The following is a 23078-nucleotide window of genomic DNA, read 5'->3' as shown; positions in this document are numbered from 1 at the left end:
TGAGGATATTGAACAGAACTGGACCCAGAACTGATCACTGTGGGACCCCACTCATTATGCTCTTCCAGCATGACTGTGAACCACTGATAACTACTCTCTGGGAATAGTTTTCCAACCACCTTTGCACTCACTCTATGGTAGCTCCATCTAGGTTGCATTTCCCTAGCTTATTTATGAGAAGGTCATGCTAGACCAGGGGTTCTCAACCTGGGCGTCGGGACCCCTCAAGGGGTCATGAGGTTTTTATATGGGGGGTCACAAGCTCTCAGCCTCCACCCCAAACCCTGCTTTGTATCCAGTATTTATAATGGTGTTAAATATATTAAAAAGTGTTTTTAATGTATGGGGTGGGGGTCACATTCAGAGGCTTCCTATGTGAAAGGGGTCACCAGTACAAAAGTTTGAGAACTACTGGGCTACATAGTCTCAAAAGCTTTACTAAAGTCTACATGATCTGCTACTGCACTCTAGTGGCTCACCATGTAATCTGTTACTCGGGTTGTTCTCAAGAAAATGCAACGAACCTCCATCGATGTGAGGGTCATGTTTACCACCCACGATCCAGTGCTGTGTAGAATAGAGAAGTATCTGCTTCATGCAAAAAGAACTCTGCATTGAGAGTAGTTTGAGCCCCATATGGAACCAGGATCCATTCTGTAGTGTCTGTGCCTCAGACCCACTGCAGAAACCTCCTTCCTCCTCTTTCACCAGAAACTTCAAGCCATGCAACCTTCTAATTCCCTTCACAAACAGATTTACCTAGTGGACACATTCCCTATTCTGCTAGTGTCCAAACCCCTCAAATCCCAGGAGGACAGACTCCTCCTCCCAGTTGATATAAGAGTTTGTGGCAGTTGAAGAAAGTCTAAATTTGAATCTTGAGCCTTTTAGCACCAGGGATAGGGCAGATTTGCTTGAACAGATGCAGTATGTGGGAGGCTCAGACAATGGAGTAGAGAGAGTTCCACAGGTCTCCACCTGCAGCATAGCCGAGGCTTGTTTTTGGGCAGTGGGCTGGGAGAGCAGCGGGGAAGGAAATGGAGAGTGAACCTGTGACTTAATCTTTCTAAAGATTGGGAAGGAAATAGCCTTCTTCAGCCTCAATGGCAGTGCTATGTTGCCCTGTGCCTGGGGAGGGAAGGAGGATGGAGTATTCCATTCCACAAGTCCCATAGTACTCTGTAGAGTACAGCCAAGCATGGGCAAACCACCCAGGATGATCTGACCTTCTGTACAAACATAAGAGTAAGTAGAATAAATGAATTGCAGTAAAATTCACCTTTACTCATCCAGCCAAAAGCCATATGATCTTCCAGCTTTATGGGTCTGCTGCTATACCTGCTTCCATTAAAGTCCATGTGAGTTTAGTCATTGACTCCAATTTGAGCAGGATCAGAACTTTGGGCATGAGGTTTCCAGCCTGCTTGTTGAGAGTAGCTCAGCAGCCAGTGGCTAAGAAGGAAATAAAGAGTTTGGGCTTTGAGAGTGGACAGTAGAAATGTGTAACAGAAACGGGCAATGCCACTTTCTCCAATGGGACCAAACATTTCTGAGGTTCAAACTTTGTGCTGGTGCATTTTTCTGGTGCCAAGTATATGCAGTTCCTGTCATGATGGGGAGCCCTGCTCTCCTATCAAAAATGAACACCCGCATCTCCCCCCATGGCAACACTAGTAACTGAAGAGAGATTGGTGGGAATCGAAGGTAGGAAAGGGACATTGCTGTGATCAGAGTAACTGCAGAGGTGGGGAGGGGCTGGCAGAGACAGATGAGGAGAGAGGAAGGGAGGCTAGAGCAGAAAGAGGGACAGACCTGGAGCCATGAGATTTAACAGCAGCATTGACTTCAGTGGGGTCATGATTCCACCTGAAGTATGTAGTTCAGCTGCTGCAAAGCCCTCATCAATTTGCAGTTATCAAAGAAGATTACCATAACTGTGGTTCTAAAGATCACCAGAAATTGCCATGCCAGCAAAACATGGCATGGCATGTAATTCGAATCAGTTTATATCAACCTTCCTTGCTACTGGAAGAGGTCTGTGCTTCTTCTGGAAGGCCAGCAACACAGTCTGATTTCAGAGTAGCAGCCGTGTTAGTCTGTATCTGCAAAAAGAACAGGAGTACTTGTGGCACCTTAGAGACTAACAAATTTATTTGAGCATAAGTTTTCATGGGCTACAGCCCACTTCATCAGATGCATAGAATGGAACATATAGTAAGACGATATATATACATACAGAGAACATGAAAAGGTGGAAGTTGCCATACCAACTGTAAGAGGCTAATTAATTAAGATGAGCTATGATCAGCAGGAAAAAAAAACTTTTGTAGTGATAAAATCAATATGGCCCATTTCAGACAGTTGACAAAAAGGTGTGAGGATACTTAATATGGGGAAATAGATTCAATTTGTGTAATGACTGAGTATCACTGGTTTGGAGGGACTTTGAATCTCTCTCTCTCTCTCTCTCTCTCTCTCTCTCTCTCTCTCTCTCTCTCTCTCTCTCCCTGGTTATCAGATTGCTATAAAAAAATTCGGGGGGGGGGGGGGTAGTTTCTGAGATTCTGAAAAAATGCCAAAAAAAATAATGAAATACCCCAGCAAATCACTAGCTGTAAAGAATCTTAGACTTTACAATCTTGCCTGTGTTGGCCTGGCTAGGTGTGTGACCAAGACTTAGAAAAATACAGGGGTGGGTACAGATCAATAGTCTGCTCTGGGAAAGAGAACTTGATCCTAATAAAGGGACTTGTATTCTCCAGATCCCAGCCTTTTGGTACAGGAAAGAAATACAGACACAAGCACATGTGATTCTAAGGGGTTAAGCAACAAATATGAAAGTGCATTTTAATCCCAACCAACATTATATCATGCATTGGTTTGATTATAGAGAGAGCTTTCTTCATCAGCTGAGAGAGAGGATTATGAATATTACTATGCAAGGTCTCATGTTTTGCTGTGGTATTGCTAAATGTTGGTAATCAATGCACAAAAGAGAACATACACTCCCAGGCTACCCCAGACCATGTTTGGATGGACTGCTGGATGGCACACAGAGACATGGCTAGACTGACAATATCAAACAGGCAACACAATCAAATAAATATCCCTTCAGCAATAATTACCTGGCTCATGAGCTGTGCCCCTGTGAGCCCCTCCTGTTCAGAGCCACACAGGGTATCTCAACACTGCAACTGGGACAGCAAGTGTAGGCATCTCCAAGCTAGCTTTGATTGAGCTAAATTGCTAAAACTATCAGTGCAGATGTGGCAGCATGGGCTAGCTGCCTGATACATACCTACGGTCCCAGATAGGACTGTGCTTAGGTGGCTAGCCCATGCTGACCTGGCTACAATGCTATTTTTAGTGAGTAAGCTCGGGTATGTCTACTCATGCTGCAGTCACACTTCCTGATTGCTGTATAGACATACCCTCAGTCAGTGTCACTCCTGGCAGGTAAATTGCAATCTCTTTAACTATGCTACTTTCTAACTGAGAGGCAGGAGGAACTCTCTGGTGCTTGCACAGCAGGAATCTCTCAAATCCACCCTTAAAATAAATGAAACAGCAGGCTAGTGAAGTGACAGAGGCTATCAGTACTAATACTTAGGAACACAAGCTGATCATCAGCTGAGATCAGGAAGAAATGCATCCCCATAGTACAGAATACTGTCCAGTTAAATGAACTGAGGAGCTTTCATACCTTCCTCTGAAACACAAAGCACTAGCCACTATGGGCACTATATACCACAGACTAGACAGATCATTGGTTCAACTCAGTGTGGCATAATCTTTGTTTCAATTATTTATTTATATTTAAAATAATAATAATAATAGTAATTTTAAAAAAGCCTCTCCCAGGCTCTAGGTGCCCTAACATCAGTAATAGCCTAATAAAATCGGAGCAACATTCAGTTGTCATTGCAATGGGAATTCCATTCCATCCCTTCCTCATCATGGAAAGCATGCCTTCAGCCTTCTCCCAGAACCTTATCAAATAGATAGCTTTTGTAGCATGCCCTGAAGGTCACCAAATTCAGGTTATTTTGGACCAAGTGGGAAAACAAGTTCCAGAGACTTGGAGCCCTCACAGAGAAGGCTCTCCCAGCTGTCACCTCCCTTTTTCATTGGGAGGGAAAGCCAGCTCAGGCTCCCCTTCTGACCCCAGCTGTTTAGCACAGGGAAAGTGGTGATCCCTTAAGTAGTCAGGTCCCAGACAATATAGGACTTTAAAAGTCATAATTGGTGTTAGGATATTGATATTCAGACCTGTCTGTAAAGGCCTATACTTTAAGAATTCAGAATTTTTTAATTTTTTTATTTATTTTGCCTCTTGGGGCGGCAAAAAAGCTGGAGCTGGCCCTGGGTAAGACCTCACTTATCAATAGGCACAGCTGGGAAATCCTTATATCTTTATAGATGTAGTTGCGAAATCCTCACTTCTGTATTGTTTTGTCATTATAGTTCCCACTTTGCTATGTTTATTTGCATGGTCTCTGTCTGGTTCTGTGATTGTTTCTGTCTGCTGTATAATTAATTTTGCTGGGAGTAAACTAATTAAGGTGGCTGGATGTAATTGGTTAGCTAATAATGTTACAATATGTTAGGATTGACTGGGTAAATTTCAGTAGAATGATTGGGTTAAGGTAGAGCTGAGAATATTACTATATAAACTAGGGGCAAACAGGAAATAAGTTGGGGTTCAAAAATAAGGAAAAAGGAACTTGGATTTAAGCTTGCTGGAAGTTCACCCCAATAAACATTGAATTGTTTGCACCTTTGGACTTCGGGTATTGTTACTCTGCTCATGACCAGGGAAGTGAGAGGGTGAAGAAATAAGATCTCTAACAATCGACACCTTAAACTCTACCCAGAGACTGATGGGCAGTCAGTGGAGAAACTGGAACACTGCTTTCAAGTAATCCCAGAGAGATGTCCTGCTCAGTAAGTGATCCACTGTGGTCTACACCAGCTGGATGTTAGATGGGTTGTGTTAGCTAGAGCTGGTTAGAGAGAAAAGTTGAAAGAAAATCTGACACACTATAGATCCCAATACTCTATTACAAATGTATTGTGACAGACCCAGGCCAGTGGAGTGCAGGAATCTGGTAGAGGGCAAATATACTGGTCACTGGGTGAGTAGCTTTCTGTTCCTTGAGTGACCAGAGCAGGGTCTGCACTAGACTAGTCAGGAACTTGCTAGAACCAATTAAGGCAGACAGGCTGATTAGAACACCTGCAGCCAATCAAGACAGGCTAATCAGAGCACCTGGGTTTTAAAAGGATCTCTCTCCAGTCAGATGGGGAGGAGCCAGAGGAGAGGAAGTGCATGTGAGGAGCTGGGAGCAAGAGACACAAGGAGCTGAGAGTGAGAGGGTGTGCTGCTGGAGGACTAAGGAGTACAAGCATTATCAGACACCGGGAGGAAGGTCCTGTGGAGAGGATAAAGGCCTTGGAGGAGGCCTTGGGGAAGTAGCCCAGGGAGGTGTAGCTGTCACACAGCTGTTACAAGAGGCACTATAGACAGCTGCAAATCCATAGGGCCCTGGGCTGGAACCTGGAGTAGAGGGCGGGCCTGGGTTCCCCCTAAACCTCCCAACTCCAGATCAGACACAGGAGGAGTTGATCCAGACTGTGGGGAAGATCACTGAGGTGAGCAAATCTGCCAATAAGCACAGGACCCACCAAGGTAGAGGAGGAACTTTGTCACAGTATATCATTACATAGCCTAGAAAAGGGCGTTTACACACATTCTCCAAGTACAAAGACTACAACAGGCAAATATATAAATGGCAGATTTCCCTTTCAGATAAAATCACTTGTCAGACATCTACCTGCATGGGTCAGAGCAGTCCTTTCAGGCATCTCTCAGGATGAAACTGCAGAAATAAAGGGAATAAGTATCATTTCTATTTGCATGCAGAGATGCCATATACTTGGAAAGCATAGTATTTATGCTAAAAATGACATAATTAACAAGTTAGAAATAGTAACGCTTCCATAGTGTCATTTGTCTATATATATCAAAGTACTTTACAAATGCGGGTCTGTACGATTAACCCCCATTTCACAGGTGAAGAAATTTAGGCACAGAGAGGGGAAGTGACTCTCAGAAAGTCAGTGTCAGAGCTGCGATTAGAACCCAGGTCACCTGAGTCCCCCTCCCCAGCTCTAACCACTACATTCTACTGCAAAGTAGTAATACTAGTATTGCACAGAGCCTTATATTTTCAAACATTGATTGCTAAACCACACAACCCTCCTGTCTGCAAGGCAGGCATTACTATACCTATTTTAAAGATAGAGAAACAGATGCAGAGGTTATGGCCAAAGACCAACATTTTCAAACTTGGGCAGAAGTAAGACTCCTAGGATCTTATTCAGGCATTGAAATAAGTTGCCTGATTTCCAGGTCTAAATACCTCTTGCTCCCACTGAAGTCAGGGGAAGCCTAACTTTAGGCTTTGAAAATGTTGCCTGATGTCACACAGTGAGTCAGCTGCAGAGTTGGGATTAGAATTATGGGGCTGCTGGCCCCCAACCCCACGCTCAGTTTACTAGGTTACCCTGTGTTCCTTACTGCCTTCATACTTACTGAATGAGTGTTCAGCCTGGAATCCAAAATACTGCAGGAAGTAGTCACAGTGGAACTGGACAAACACTGAGTTCCCAGAGGAGAGGAAGCCTGAAACTATGTCATTCGCACAGTATTTACCCTCAGAACGGGCTGTGATTGTACCTCCATCGTAAATAACCAGGTAGTCATGCTGGCATTGAAAGGAATCCTCCAGAAGGAAGGACAATATAGTCAATGATATCTGTCAGTGAGAGACAAGCAAAGTGGACATCTCCACTATGTTCTCAGTGCATCATTTCTGTGAATCATACAGTCATTAATGGCAGCCTGTTGAGATATTATTGGACGGGTTAGGGCGCCGGAAAACATTCAATTAATAATGAGCCAAATTCTCTGCAGGAGTAAGCTGGTGATTTATCCAATAACAAGCTGTTTAGGCAGGGCCTTTAGCATTTGTACAGTGCCTAGCACAATGTGGGCACCACTGGAAATAACAACAATATTTAGATAGTCCCTTTCATCCAAACTATACAAAGGGATCCCTTACACTCACAACTGATGGTGCACCACAGCAATTGCTTTCTGCTGCACAACGACTGTATATGTACAATTGTAATAGGAAAGGAGGGTGAATCCATATCCAATGGGGGAAGATATTTAGGTGAGTAGAATGTAATTACTCAAGTTGAAACATGAACAGGTCACCAATGCTAATCTTACGTGCACTGGCTAATCACGTCTGGCCAGTTTCTAAGAGTTTGGGCAGATGTGAGAGGGCACCGTGGTAGGTTGGAGGAATGGGGCATCAGAGACGTCTGAGAAGGCTTATTCAGAAGCAGTGAAGAGAGATGAAAGATCAGAGAGAAGGAAAGAGCTGGGAGCTAGTTGGCTCAGAGCCCTTAAGAGGTGATGCTTGTTTTCAAGATTTTAAGGCCTAATGGCCCAACTCTAAAAAATGTACCATAGGGTCTTTAATAACCAGAGGGGGTCTGGACCTCAATGTGAAATTTTATCTGAAAGACGGCATTGCCATCCACAAAGCAAACACCATGCTGTGGCAATAGGTCAGTTCTGACTCAGAAGAGTGAATGCTACATACTGAGTCACCAACACCACTTTCATAGTATGGCCGGTCTTATGTTCTTATGTTCCTGCATTTTCCTGAGTTTTCCTTGGAGGTGTCCTATTCAAATATTAACTAGGCTCAGCCCCGTTTGCTTGTGAGGCTTGATGGGCTCACACTGACAGGTGTTAAATCAGCATGTTAATGTGTCCCCTTTGGAGACTGTAAGAACATAAGAACGGCCATACTGGGTCAGACCAAAGGTCCATCTAGACCAGTATCCTGTCTTCCAACAGTGGCCAATGCCAGGTGCCCCAGAGGGAATGAACAGAACAGGTAATCATCAAGTGATCTATCCCCTGTCGCCCATTCCCAGCTTCTGGCAAACGGAGGCTAGGGACACCATCCCTGCCCATTCTGGCCAATAGCCATTGATGGACCTATCCTCCATGAACTTATCTAGTTCTTTTTTGAGCCCTGTTATAGTCTTGGAGATAAAGATGTATGGATCCGCATTAATTTGGTTTACTATCTGGAAAATTCCAGCAATATTTCATTATATCTTGGTGAAATTGCCATTAATTCAACTCACTCACCCCTGTGTCAGGTTTCAGAGTAGCAGCCATGTTAGTCTGTATCCACAAAAAGAACAGGAGTACTTGTGGCACCTTAGAGACTAACAAATTTATGCTCAAATAAATTTGCTAGTCTCTAAGGTGCCACAAGTACTTCTGATCTTTTCACCCCTGTGTGTCCTAGAAACACAAAAACATTAGTCTGGTTTGGATTTACTTTAAAAAAGCAGACGTTTAAACAGGTCAGAAAATTCAAGCCTTCCTCCATTTGTTGCACCGGTAGGCAGGTGATGATCCCCTACCTGCAAAATAGGTGCGGTTCCCCACAATCTTAATCATTTGTCTTTGAAAAAGGCAAGTTCAAGAATGTTCTCTCTCAGTTCTGTGCCCACTGAAACTAACCCTCTTACACAGATATTTTAAATCCAGACAGGTTGCAGTACAAAATGAACTTAAATCAGCTGGAGAAATTATCTGGAGAATCCTGCCTGTGTATCAACTAGGGTAGAAAAAGAGGGGGCAAGTCAGGGGTGGGGACAGAAGGGGAAGGTAGGAGGCAGAAGGATGGTCTGCTATGCCTCATTCTCCACTGGTGAAAGGCTTCCTGGGAGTAGTAAACCCTAAAGGTGCCCCTTTTTGCAGCTTAACTTGTGTCTGAATTGGGCAGAGAAGAGCCAGGGGCAGCGCCAAGATTCTCAATGAGCACAGTGGAGAAGCATGCCCTTCCAGTTTGATAATTTGACATTCCAAACAGCTGCTGGATATTCTACAGTGGGCAGAATCCATTTGATTTGCCATTGCTTGTATCTCCAGGGCAACCCTACAGCAAGTAACCTCAGCTCACCTTGGATCCTTCTGGTGCTATCATTATCCAGGCACAGTCTGTTAGCGGAGAATAGTGAGAAGGATACAGTGGAGACTCAAATTTCCCATTCATGGCAGTTAAAGTCTTGCCACATTGCACTGGGAACAGAAAAGGGATTAAATGTACATAGGGACCCCCTTATGCACAAACGCACACAGATTCCCACGCAGAGATGTCCACACAGACACATAAACTTATGCACACATTGACATGGATTATGCCTTACAAGGAGGCCTCCTTATGCCACTCTAACAGCATAAAGAGGGATTGAGCAGCCTGCACAAAATACACCCACTGAAGGATTTTTTCCATCCCATTGTAATGGCTATGCCTTGCATCATCATTGCTCGAACATTTTAAATTTCATTTGTTTTGCGTTTGATTTAAAATAATCATCCACAGCTCTGAGGCATAAATGAAAGTTGTCAGACATGGTCTCAGGCCTACTGGGAGAGACTGGAGACTTACCAGAACTGTAAGAAGCCTTAAATTTGGGCAGTGCGGTGCCATCACTGACCAAATCCACAAGCATCATGTTCCCAGAAGACACTACTGAGGGGAGGTGCTTTGGTCGACACAATTTGTTCAGAAAGACAGTGTCTCTCCTGCTGCCTCCGTCATAAACTAGAATATAGTTGGAAGCACAGTCTGAGGAGGACTGGATATATAAGGAATTAAACTGCAGGAAAATCTGGAGAAAAGATCATGGAAGAATTTAACACCACAGCTCCAACTCTTCCAACAGTTCACTCCTAGCAGCTGGGTTGATTTTATTATAAATTCAATTGCTTAAGTAAAACTATTTCATCTAAAATGTTTATCTAATAAGTTCAATGGTCATTTATAAGAGCACCTGGAAACCGATTGCACAGTTAGCCCTCCGCAGTCAGCAAAGAGCATTTCATTCCATAACCATTTCTTAATAAGGAGTTTAGCAATGATGGAGGGATGATAAGCGGGAATGTGGATATGGAGGTGGATATTACCGCAACTGAGGTAGAGGCCAAACTTGAACAGCTTGATGGGACAAAATCGGAGGGCCCGGACAACCTCCATCCGAAGATATTAAAGGAACTGGCGCGTGAAATTGCGAGCCCGTTAGCGAGAATTTTTAAGCAATCGATAAACTCGGGGGTTGTGCCGTACGACTGGAGGATTGCTAACGTAGTCCCTATTTTTAAGAAAGGGAATAAAAGTGATCCGGGTAATTATAGGCCTGTTAGCTTGACGTCTGTAGTATGTAAGGTCTTGGAAAAAATTTTAAGGGAGAAAGTAGTCAAGGACATAGAGGTCAATGGTAATTGGGACGAATTGCAACATGGATTTACTAAAGGTAGATTGTGCCAAACCAATCTGATCTCCTTCTTTGAGAAGGTGACGGATTACTTAGAGAAAGGAAATGCAGTAGATTTAATTTACCTCGATTTCAGTAAGGCGTTTGACACGGTTCCGCATGGGGAACTGTTATTTAAATTGGAAAAGATGGGGATGAATATGAAAGTTTTAAGGTGGATAAGGAACTGGTTAAAGGGGAGACTCCAGCAGGTCGTATTGAAAGGTGAACTGTCAGGCTGGAAGGAGGTTACTAGTGGAGTTCCTCAAGGATCGGTTTTGGGACCGATCTTATTTAACCTTTTTATTACTGACCTTGGCACAAAGAGCGGGAATGTGCTAATAAAGTTTGCGGATGACATATAGTTGGGGGGTATTGCTAACACGGAGAAGGACAGGGATACTATTCAGGAAGATCTGGACCACCTTGTAAACTGGAGTAAGAGTAATAGGATGAAATACAATAGTGAAAAGTGCAAGGTCATGCACTTAGGGATTAATAATAAGAATTTTAGATATACGTTGGGGACGCATCAGTTGGAAGCGACGGAGGAGGAGAAGGACCTTGGGGTATTGGTCGATAGCAGGATGACTATGAGCCGCCAATGTGATACGGCTGTTAAAAAAGCAAATGCAATTTTAGCATGCATTAGGCGAGATATTTCCAGCAAGGATAAGGAGGTGTTAGTACCGTTATATAAGGCGCTGGTGAGACCCCATCTGGAATATTGTGTGCAGTTCTGGTGTCCCATGTTCAAGAAGGATGAATTCAAACTGGAACAGGTCCAGAGACGGGCTTCTAGGATGATCCGAGGAATGGAAAACCTGCCTTATGAAAGGAGACTCAAAGAGCTTGGCTTGTTTAGCCTGGCCAAAAGAAGGCTGCGGGGGGATATGCTTGCTCTATATAAATATATCAGGGGGGTTAACGTTAGGGAAGGAGAGGAATTATTTAAGTTTAGTTCTAATGTAGGCACAAGGACGAATGGGTACAAACTGGATATTAGGAAGTTTAGACTTGAAATTAGACGAAGGTTTCTAACCATTAGGGGAGTGAAGTTTTGGAACAGCCTTCCGAGGGAAGTAGTGGGGGCAAAAGACTTATCTGGCTTCAAGACTAAGCTCGATAAGTATATGGAGGGGATGTTATGATAGGATAGTTTAATTTGGGCAACTGATCTTGGATTATCATCAGATAAATCTGCTCAATGGTCTGCGGGGAGATGTTGGATGGGATGGGAACTGAGTTACTGCAGAGAATTCCTTCTTGGGTGCTGGCTGGTGAGTCTTGCCCACATGCTCAGGGTTTAGCTGATCGCCATATTTGCGGTCGGGAAGGAATTTTCCTCCAGGGCGGATTGGCAGGGGCCCTGGAGGTTTTTCGCCTTCCTCTGCAGCGTGGGGCATGGGTCACTTGCTGGTGGATTCTCTGCAGTTTGAGGTCTTCAAACCAGTTTTGAGGATTTCAATAACTCAGTCCTGGATTAGGGGTTGTATAAAAGTGGATGGATAGGGTTCTGTGGCCTGCCTTGTGCAGGAGGTCAGACTAGATGATCATATTGGTCCCTTCTGACCTATGAGTCTATGAGTCTATGAGTCTTACTTTGTTTGCTGGGATACGAATCAGCCATACAGAGTTGGTATTCTTTGGGTATGACGATCGGTAGATAGTAGAGGAAAAACTTCCAGTCACATTAGAGAGCAAAGTGCTATGGATCCCTGAGGATGGGAGAATGAAAAGATCTTAATGATACTGGATGCACAGAAAAAGCAATAATAGAATTAAGTGCTCTGTATGATATACACATTCTTAATTTCCAGACAGAGTAAAGAATCTGACATGGAAACACATGTAAGGGAGGACAGATTAATTTGACTTCTTACAAAGGGTTGGAATCCAGAAGGGAATGTCTTCTTCTGATTATCTATAACCACTAGGGGGCACATTCACTCAACCTGTTGTAGGGTGGTAGAAATGACATCTCCATATGCTCACCTGGTCGGTCCCCTGTTTCACTGGAAGGATTCACCCTGAGGCATGGTGGTCAATACTGAAGCTGCAACACTTTATCAGGGTTTTCCTCTTGAGAAGGACAGCTTTAGTCGATGGCTGAGGCTACAACAGCTGTGGGATATTCTGGGGCTACAGAAAAGCCCTATTGATGAAGGCTACTGAATCAATGCATCCTTTGGCCAACCTGTGGCTGTACCACATTCTTAGTCTGGGCCAATCCCCAGCAGCTGTCTGCTGCTTCAGCCTTCCCCCAGCCATCTGTTGCCAAGGTCTTTACCCATACAAGCTGTTATGGGACCTAGGGTGGATCTGGCCCTATATATACTTTCCAGGGTGAAATTCACTACTGTGCATGGGCCCAGGAGAAGGCCAGAGATGCACCAGCTAAGCCTCCCATAAGCCCTATGTGCAGAGATTTGCATACCTGCACTGGGGTTAATTTTACCTCTATATGCTATCCTCTATATTGGTGGTTCTCAACCTATTTACCATTGTGGGCTTCATATGCAGCTTGTTATGTGCCCTGAGGATGTCAGATGGGCTGCAGCTATGTGCTGATTGGGCTTCAGGCAGCCTGCGGGTTGAGAACCACGGCTCTATATACTTAAATTAAACAGTGTTGAGAAGGGGGCCTTTGATTTTAACTTTGTTTGGCTGGTTATTCCAGAGGATCTTTCCTTCCATCTTGCTCATCCTGGAACTTTTTCCAGAGGAACTACCTCTTGTCATTCCAGAAATGTCATCCATGTCCACAAATGGCTTTTAAAACGTGCATTACTGCACAGATATGTGCGAATGTCTGATCTCTTCACAGGCTCTCCCTAACTGCCCAGCTGATTTGCAAAAACCAATATGATGAGGAGTTACATTTTTTAAAATGCTGCTCTATCATTTGGATTTCACATTTCACCCATTTTAATCAAAGATTGCAATCATCTTCTAGGGGAGTATATGCCAACTGATCCACAGATCTGCACCATGAACTCACAGGCCTAGACTCTGTTGCATTTTGATTGTATTGCTTCATTCAGAGCCTGTACAAAATATTTTTAATTTTAAAGCATGAGATCATAGCCCAAGAGTGGATTAAAATGAATAAGGAATAATATTGGGCTTACTTACCACATTTATATAACTTGTTGATTTTGGCCACATCTAGGTTACTCAGTCCAAACCTCTGTCCAATGGGCACTGTGCTGGTGTAATGGTTGCCTTTCCAGATGTATTGGAGAAAGCAAATCTGTAGCGATAGGAGGAATAACACCCTAGAAGTTCACTGAGTTGTTCCATTGTTTTACCTTCAAAACTCTGCAGAGTTATTTAATTTGGACGGTTGTTGAGTGTAATATTATGAAAAATATACTTTTAAATTAAACACTGCCTGTTTATATTTACAGTTCAGATGCTACTAACCAATCGGTGTTTGATAATGCAATATCAACCTAACCTTATTCTCTTACCTGTGATAGTGCATCACGGAGGAATAGTCATACTTGAGGCCCAGGTTATTAGCTCTGGTTGGCTTAAAGTGATAAAAATCACCTGTCAGTCACAATACATTGTTTTAAAAGGTGAATCATAGTCCAATAACAAACTAAATCAGCACAACAACAATTTCTACTTCTACGTCAAATCAACATAGCATCCTTCACACTTTGCAGTAAGAGCCAATCACATACTGAAATGAAAAAGTAATATGCTTTAGATCTATGGTTACAGTCATCTACATTTGTGTATCTGGCATTATATGTGCAACCCACTAGTCAGTATGTGATTTGCATCCACCTCTGTGCCCATATTGTCCATGGACTGGGCATGGATGGGATGTGTAACACACTCTGACCTGTGGGTTACCTAAACTCTCTGCATGTTCGTATTGAATGGGGAAGGATGGCCATGAAGTTAAGGCACTGGCCTGGGACTCAGGATATAGGGGAACAATTCCTAATTCTGCCACAAAATTTCTCTATGCCATTTAATTACTCTGTGCCTCAGTTTCTCATCTGTAAAATAAGAATAATAGCACCTCAGGACACAGGCACCCGTTTCTTCTTTTCCCTGGGGGTGCTCAACCCCTGCTCAGACCCAGGCCCCACTCTCACTCCACCCCACCCCTTCCTGCCCCTGTGCCACTCCACCCCTGCTCCGCCCCTGCCCCACATCCTTCTGCCTAGTTCCGCCCTCTTCCCTGAGCACGCTTTGTACTCACTCCTCCATCCCTCCCTCCCAGTGCCTCCTGCATTCCATGGAACAGCTAATCTGCGGTGGGTGGGAGACACTGGGAGGGATGGGGAGGAGTTGATCAGTGAGGCTGCCAGCAGGTGAGAGGTGCTGGGGGGGCTGGAGAGGAGTTGGCTGCCAGTGGGTACTAAGCATCCACTAATTTTTTTCCATGAGTGCTCCCACAGAGTCAATGCCTATGTCTCAAGGGTGTTGTAGGACTAATAATATTTCTTTGCCTCTCATGGTGTTAATGGAGGGATGATACTATGGTGATGGTGGCCATATAAATAAACAGAATAAAGAATGCCAAGAAATTACAGCACAGTGCTTCTATTTTCACACACAGAGTTGAAGAGCTAGGTAAATCCATATTCAAATGATCATCAGGATGAGATATTTACAGACTGTTTTTTACTTTTTGCACTTTTCTGGGCACTCAATAGGGAGGCCAGCTCTACACTTTTGCACAGTTAGCCCATGAGAGTGGGGAATTTACTTTGAGGATAAGTTACAGATTCTGAACGTAATACTTTAGGCCTCAGAATGGCTAAGTTAATAACATTTCTCTCTCTCTCTCGGTCAAACTAGTTCAAGTATATAATATGGTACATACCTGGACTAATGTACTGCCATGAAATCACTACGTATTTGTCCCTGTTGTTCCTGTTCTATTCATGCAGCATCCCCAGTGCATGGTTTAGTTCGTGCTGAATGATTCCTTTTCTCATGCAACCCCCTTTGCGCACCGACACCACCTGGGAGCCCCCAACCTTTCCAAAGTAAGACCAGCAGCTAGAGAATATCATTCAGAATTCGCTGATGAAACCCAAAGGCTGGTGCTAACCTAACTGCAATTCACAGCTGACTGGTTCAGGGGCTGTTGCTGCAGAAAGAATCACCTGTGCTGGCTAGCAAAACCCTTCTGTTCCTGTGGGGTGGGGGGGTTGGTTTTTTAATTCTTGCACAGTGATTAGACTTGGGGAGAGGGATAGCTCAGTGGTTTGAGCATTGGCCTGCTAAACCCAGGCCTTGGCTACACTTGAGAGTTACAGCACTGGTGGTGGCTTTACAGCACTGTAACTCACTCCCCATCCACACTGGCAAGGAACGTACAGCGCTGTATCTCCCTGGCTACAGCGCTGCTTGTACTCCACCTCCCCGAGAGGAATAAAGAGAATAGAGTTGCTGCTGCAGCGCTGGGATGCCAGTGTAAACAGAGAATAATCTTATTACGCTGTGACTGACCTCCGGAACCTTCCCATAATCCTAAGTAAAGAAAGATAACTCTCTTTGTTTTGTTATGATGCCTCTGTTTGTTTTGTTGTGAACTCAGGGCTCCCACAGCTGCTTATCAAAAAAAAACTAAACACAGCTCCTGTTTGCTATAAATGAGCAGAGGCGGGGGGCTCCCTTTGGAACTCCCACAGCTAGTGTTTGCTTGAAGAGAGAGGGAGGTAGGGGGTTTGAGGAGAGAAGCAGCACAGCGGGTGGGGGGGGTCCTTTTCGGGGAGGCTGCTTACCTGGTCTGTGAGGAAAAACACAAAGAGGCTAATTGCTTTCAGTGAGTGAGAGGGGGTGGGGGAGGGGGTCAGAACGTGAAAGGCAGCTACTGACACAATGTTGACTCCAAAAATCCACTCTCTCTCTCCCCCAACCTCGCGGCCACACTCCACCCCACTCCACCACCTTTTGAAAAGTATGTTGCAGCCACTTGAACGCTGGGATAGCTGCCCATAATGCACCGCTGCCAATGCCGCTGCAGATGCTGCAAATGTGGCCACGACAGTGCGCTGGTAGCTGTCAGTGTGGCCAGACTGCAGCGCTTTCCTTACTCAGCTGTACGAAGACAGGTTTAACTCCCAGCGCTGTACAGCTGCAAGTGTAGCCATATCCCCAGGCTTGGGAGTTCAATCCTTTGAGGGAGCCATTTCAGGAACTGCAGTAAAAATCTGTCTGGCAATTGGTCCTCCTGAAGTCCCAACCCTGATATTCTTTGACTTTTCAGCCAACATTCATGTGCACTTTGAGCAGGTTTGTAGCTATAATTTTACTCTTGAACAGAATCCATAGAAGAAAGAAATTGTTAAAAACGCTTCAAAATGTGTGAGCTATGAACAGCATGTGGAAACTGCAGTACCTTTCACAGTTTCTATGCCAACCTAGGAACGCTCACCTCCAGAGAGATAGGTAAAAATCCCACTTTAGATCACAAGTGAAAACAGGTCTGTTAAAGTCTCTACCTGCTTCACTAACCAATTCACTGGCTGTCTCTACTCAAGAAGGGCCAGGTCTATGCTTGCTTTGAGTCAGGAATAGTGACTTGATCCAAAGTCCATTGAAATTAATAGGAGTCTGTAGGGATCAGATTCTGTTATAACATCGGGGTGCTGCAGGTCAGAACTGAGGTTCTTTGGCTGCACTGGGGAGTAAGCATGAAAGGAATAGCAGGAGATGCCATATGTCAAGATACATGACCTATGGATTAAGCTGTTGTGGAGAGGTAGGACTGGAATAGCAGGGGGCTGCAGATCAAGACTGAGGTGCATCAACAATGTCAGGAAGGTCTGATTGCTTAATATCTATTTCATCTGCTCTGGATGAAGCCAGTGAGTAGTGCTTCATGTCTAGGAGCACTCATTTTACTCACAATTAGTTTTATAAATCAAAAAGCGACAGACTCAGTGCATTGGAACCTACCCATCCTTAGGAGAAATATATATATAGTCAGTTTCCGTTGTGCGGTCTATAAAGTGAATACAAATCAAGGTCTCATATTCTTGGATGGCACCAACAATCAGAGCTTTCTCCTCATGAGCTGGGGGAGGAATAGATATAGTGCTTAGTTAATATAAACTGGAGTCATTAGCACACCTCTGTGTGTGTGTGAAACAGAGATAGAGAGAGATGCTTTAGGGCAGCAATAGCCTAGTTCTGTGGCACTAAAAACTTGCCAGAAGCCTTAAGGCTGCACCTCATTAACAAATATATTTACATAAATGAACAAACATTCTAGCTGCAATGGTGAAATAGGGGCTGCTCCTGAAAGTGCTCTGCACACAAGGCTACCATTGACTCTAGTGGGACTCTCCGTGCACAGCACCGGCAACATCAGGCTTTAAGGCAAGATCTTTAGAGCATCATAGCCCAGGCCCTGACTTAAGAAGGAGCTAAGGATTTGAGACCATAGAGCTTTGGGCAGCAAAGTTCCATCACCCATGGTGATGGTGTGGGAGCAGCAGCTCACCCCAAGGGTCTGTCTGCCTTATCTCCCACTGACCTGTTCCTCACTTGGCTCTTATTGCCTAACAGCAAGTGCAGGAAACTAGGCACCAATCAGCTAGCTCAGCACAAAGATCCAGTAGTGTTGGAGTGTTCACATGCTCATGTGGGAGGCTACAGGAAGGAACTGGGACACCTCCTTCTCCCTGTGGTCAAATGGGACAGGGGAAAAGGAATTGCTGAGACCCAGCTCTAACACCTAGGGTGGGGGAAGCCCTCTAAAGGAGGAACAATGGAAAGAGCTGGAGGGAAAGTTGTGTCCTATCGTTAGCCTTCTGGCATCCAGGGAAGTGGAAACTTTAGGAGGGTAACAGCAGGGCAGTTGTGTGTGAAGTAAAGCCCACACAACCTACTGCATATGTTGTCTTAAGAGGCCAGCTTCAGGGCCCAAATGCTACATGTGGCATCAGGAGTGATCTATAGAAAAGATAAGTTTGTGCAGAGGAGTCAGGATGAAGGAGAAAACTCTATCTACCACACACTCACCACTGTAGCATCTGGCCAAGGGGAAGAGGCTGGGAGAAAGTCTTCCTCAGGAGGTCCCTATAGATTTTTGGTGGCCTGGTACTGGAGGTGAGGTGGCCTGAAAGCCTGATTGACCCATGCCCTATTACAGCTTAATCCACCTCTGGCTGGGAGGAAGGGCATCTCTTGGCTCTCTCCTCTACTCCAGGCCCACAAGCATTGGCCTGGCATCTGGAAAGGAGAAGACTTTCACCTCCCGATCTCTCTTCTTTTTCCCTCTTTCTTCTACCCCCCTTCACCTCTTGGCTGTTGGGGGGAGAGATTGCTACCTTTTTTCTCTTCTTGTGTGTGTGGGGGGGTGGGTATGAGGTGTGGGAAGGGGGAGGAAGCTTTCCAGTGACTCATTCTATCCTATGGGAAGGTGTTTGACAGAGCCAGCAGAACACTAATTAGTGCACCTCTTAATGAAGGTGCATCATTGGGCTGAACGTTCCATGCTGAAATACAAGTCCCATGCTCTCAATAGCTCTTCATGGGCATAAAAAACTGGTCTTGGAGGCTGCTAGTTGGCAACTCCTCACCCATGTTAGCAATGTTAGAATGAAATCTTACTGTAGGAAGAAGAGATGACATAGGGGATGACGACAAGTCCATTAGATGATTTGGGCCAAAAGCACCAGTTAAATGGACAGACTATGGCATTGCGATGTCTTTTTGGGGTAATGTCACCTTCATATAAATGGGTCTTGCTGCCTGTGTAGATGAAAAAAATAACTGTTACTGTCAGTTAAAAAATACTTAAAAAACAGATCCGTATATATCCGACTATACATATAGTGACTGAAATTCCACCTTGTTCTGTCAATATGAGAACAGATCACAGGTGATTCCTAATGTCACGAGAATCCCCTAACAGAGCTTCAGACTTGCAGTCTGTACAGTTTGGGTGTATTTTCATAAGATTAGAAGTAGGAATAGGCCTGATCCTATACCCCAATTCAGAACACCTTTGAAGTCTGGGAAGTCCATGTCTGAAATCAGGCACGCATCCTAGCTTCACAGCTCAGGCTATCTCTAATTATAAGATTCTGAAGTTTAAATTAAAAATGATATTGACTTCACATCTCGTAACTAGCAATGTTTGAGACCCAGTAACTATGAATGACCCCAAACATTCAAGCCAAAACCACTTAGTTTCATATTTGGATCCAAAAATATTCAATGCCATAGGTTTTGTCCCATTTCATAGCTAAACAGAGTATCACTTGGGTTCAACTGAAATGGAGCCTCTTTTATGCTTGCAAGATTTGTGAACCTAAGCAAACTTTTCAATTACCCTGCTCTGAGTTTCCATTTTGCAACAAAACCTGGAACCAGGTTACTTCTTTGTGGTTTGGGGATTTTGTTGATATTTCATATTGCTCTACTTGCAGCACTGGGAGCAAGGTGCGCACACCCAAGGTCAAAAAGAAGGAGAAATCTGAGAACAAAGCATTCTGTATAATACAATGTAATTTAAACAAATTGAGTCATACTTTCAATACAAGGTTCTGTCAAATCTTTCGAAGGATTTTTCCTAGTCCTGCTAAATTTATAAAGGATAGCTCATGTAATGAATCATAAGAAACAGAATCACTGGATTTTGTTTTAAATTGATTACCTTTATTGGATTTTAAAATTAAACTAAAAACAGATTCTTCCTCACTCTCTGGGAAGGCAATTCCTGCAAGAGATATCAAGGATGTGAAACTTTTTATGCTTGAACAGTGTGAGAAAGTGGATTATAAAAATACAGCACATGAGTACCTGGCATGTTCTTCTCAATGTCAGAGGAAATTCTGACCCTATTGAAGTCACTGGAAATTTTGCCATTGATTTCAACAGGCCAGAATTATATCCTTTGTGTGATGCGATAACAGTATAAAAGGCAAATCTATTGTAACTGTGTTCTTACTTATCACAATTATCCTTGTCCTCCCTCCCATGCTCCTTCCTATTGTTAGTTACACTCATTTGTTTTAGTCCTAAATTAATTGTAAACTCTCTGAGGTAGGGACTCTTTACTATGCATTTGGACAGTGCTCAGACCAAAGGGACCCTGATCCTGACTCGGACCTTTAGGTACTACTACAGTACAAATAATAAGTCCAAAACCAGTTTATGATTATTCAGAATGGAAGGTGCTATATACTTAGACTGATAATAATTAGATATTGAGAACCTGACTCTCCGCTGTCTTGAACTTTGTATCATCATTTATACCTGAGCAAAGTGGGTGTAAAATGCACCCAAATCCGAATTTTGTACTATGCTGGTGGTAGCATTTTTCAGCCTTTTTTCACTCAATTTGTAGAAATGTAAATGAGATCACAGTGGAGATCAGGTCCTAATAACCCTTGTTAGCCAATCATTTGCCTTTTCTTAAACCCATTCTATATGATCTCTCTCAAAAATGGCCTCATTTGTAAACACCCTAATCATATAATATAGACATTTCAAAAATATTGTGTGCACTAGTGTAATGCCATATCATTCTTTCAGTGTTCTGAGGACAAATGGCTCTAGCTTACAGTTCAAGATGTCCTCATATGCTCCCTGATGTCAATTATAACCTTGCATTTATGTGGATTGTGCATTAGTTTCCCATATGCACTCAACAACTTACTTCAGTTAAAGCTGTTCTTAGAAAACTGTTAAGAAACTCAATAAAGATTAAAATGTAATTGCAAAAGAAGTAAAGCTGCTATTTGAAGTTCACGATAAAGCAAAGTGCTTTCAATCTGGAGCAGAGAGGAAGGATGACAAGAACAGCTCTAGAAACTAATGGCAAAGTGTTCTGATATCATACCAAAGGGAGTCCTAATAATGGAGAGTTAATAATGGACATTAGGAGAGAATATTTCCCATTTAAGAAGCAAAAAATAACAGGGTGCAGAACAAGCACCATTTAGGAATATTTGTAACCTGAAGCAGTAAGATATGCCAAGCTCTTTGTATGTAGGTACTTTAAATGATTTCAACTCAGTAAGAGAGCTGATACATTCCTGGTTTTTTGATTACAGTAATTTTCTAGTATTGTATAAATCACACTTACCTTCATAGCTTTGTTCAGTGTTCACCTGCAAGAAAAATACATCTTCTTCATATGCCAGTTCTGTCAGAAATGTAACACATCTGGAAAAAGGAAAACTGAAAAGAATTAAAACATTCAGATTAATTAAAAATAATTATCCCAGCTTATTTCCTAGCCTGTTAAAAGGGTAGAGGGTGGGGAAGATATCCCAGCCATCCATCAAAGAGATAAAAATCACATACAAGAAACAAATCTGTGAATGGCTTTTCTGTTTTACTCTCACCTGGATAGGGAAGCTTATACCGAAATAAAAGTGAGATGCAAAAAGGGCTAGTCGAATCTTCAAGTCCATCCTCAACCCCTGAAAACTTATCTGTAATAGTGACTGTGACGCACAGTTCTGGAGATACCTGTTTAAACTCTGGTACATTGCTGTGCCTCTACCAGATTCTGACTATTCATGCAACAAGAAGGTGTGGCCAATCAGTTACCAGAAACAGAGAATTAGAGAAACAATGGACTTTAAAACAAACATGAGAGATCTCTGGAGAAAGGTGCCCAGAGCCTTATCACAAATGTGAAGGGACACTGTCAGAAGAACATTAATACAATTTTAAAAAAATCATTGCAATACCTTTTGGTTATTAAAACTAAAAGAATTTAGTAACTATAATTCATTTCTCTACATTTCTCCATATGTACTGTTTTCTTATTTTGGCATTTCACTCAGTTCAGACAGTGAAAATAGACCAGTCAGTTTCATCTTAGTTTATATTCTGTTCCAGTTCTGCATTATCAAAAAGCTGCTCCATCTGGGTTAGGAATACTACAGGGAAAGAGTGAATTCCCTAAAAACTGTTTTCACTAATATAAAATATGTGTAACACATATTATAAAATTTAGTAAATTATTTCCTCAAAACCATAAATTTTGGTTTAAAAATTACTGATTCTGATAGTTTCTTTTTCAAAAACAATGCTGATTTTAATCTCATCACTGGAGGATTCTGACAAGTGGAAACACATACTTCCAAAAAATAGTCCAGATAATAATCACTGTGTTGTCTGTCTTTTAAGCTGCTGTAGGCTATACATTAAAGGCTAATATTTCAATAATGGTTCATTGACTGCAAGTTACTCAGATTTAAAGACCATGAAAAATACATTCCCACATTAAAGCTTTTGGCAGGTTTGGATCAATGGTAGATTTAGAATTTGAACACAGGCATATCCCTCTTTCTTTATTAACTCCCAGTCAGAACAAGGCAAATGTTAAGGGCATATTCTCAGTTTCTTCAGGGCTTCAGTGCTCAGCTGCCCTTTGAGCCAGTGTAGTTACGGAGCAAAATCTCCCAGCATTGGGTCAAGCATGTACCCCTTCATATGAAAACTATTGTATTCTTTTCACAGTCTTTTACTGGTAGTGAGCAGAAACGGGTAGAAAACTATTTTACAAGCAACTATTAAGTGCTTCCAGATGTAGCTCCATTTGCTTTAGCTTGTATATCAGAGCTTTTACAAACCATCCATTTTATTATCTATTGTCACTGGTTCTGCTGTAGAAGAGTAGAAAGAGCTACTTCTTGGGGAATTCTGTGCCACTGGATATGTGC

General features: G+C 43.1%; 1 pseudogene; it reads right to left on the bottom strand.

Annotated features, from left to right (window-relative positions):
• Positions 1-6557: 6557 nt before the first annotated feature.
• On the bottom strand, positions 6558-21818 carry LOC115651163 (annotated as a pseudogene).
• Positions 21819-23078: the final 1260 nt, after the last annotated feature.

Source organism: Gopherus evgoodei, chromosome 4, assembly GCF_007399415.2.
Source record: "Gopherus evgoodei ecotype Sinaloan lineage chromosome 4, rGopEvg1_v1.p, whole genome shotgun sequence".
Taxonomy (NCBI): Eukaryota; Metazoa; Chordata; order Testudines; family Testudinidae; genus Gopherus; species Gopherus evgoodei.
The sequence above is the reverse complement of the archived record's forward strand: the minus strand, read 5'-3'. Positions and strand labels throughout refer to the sequence as shown.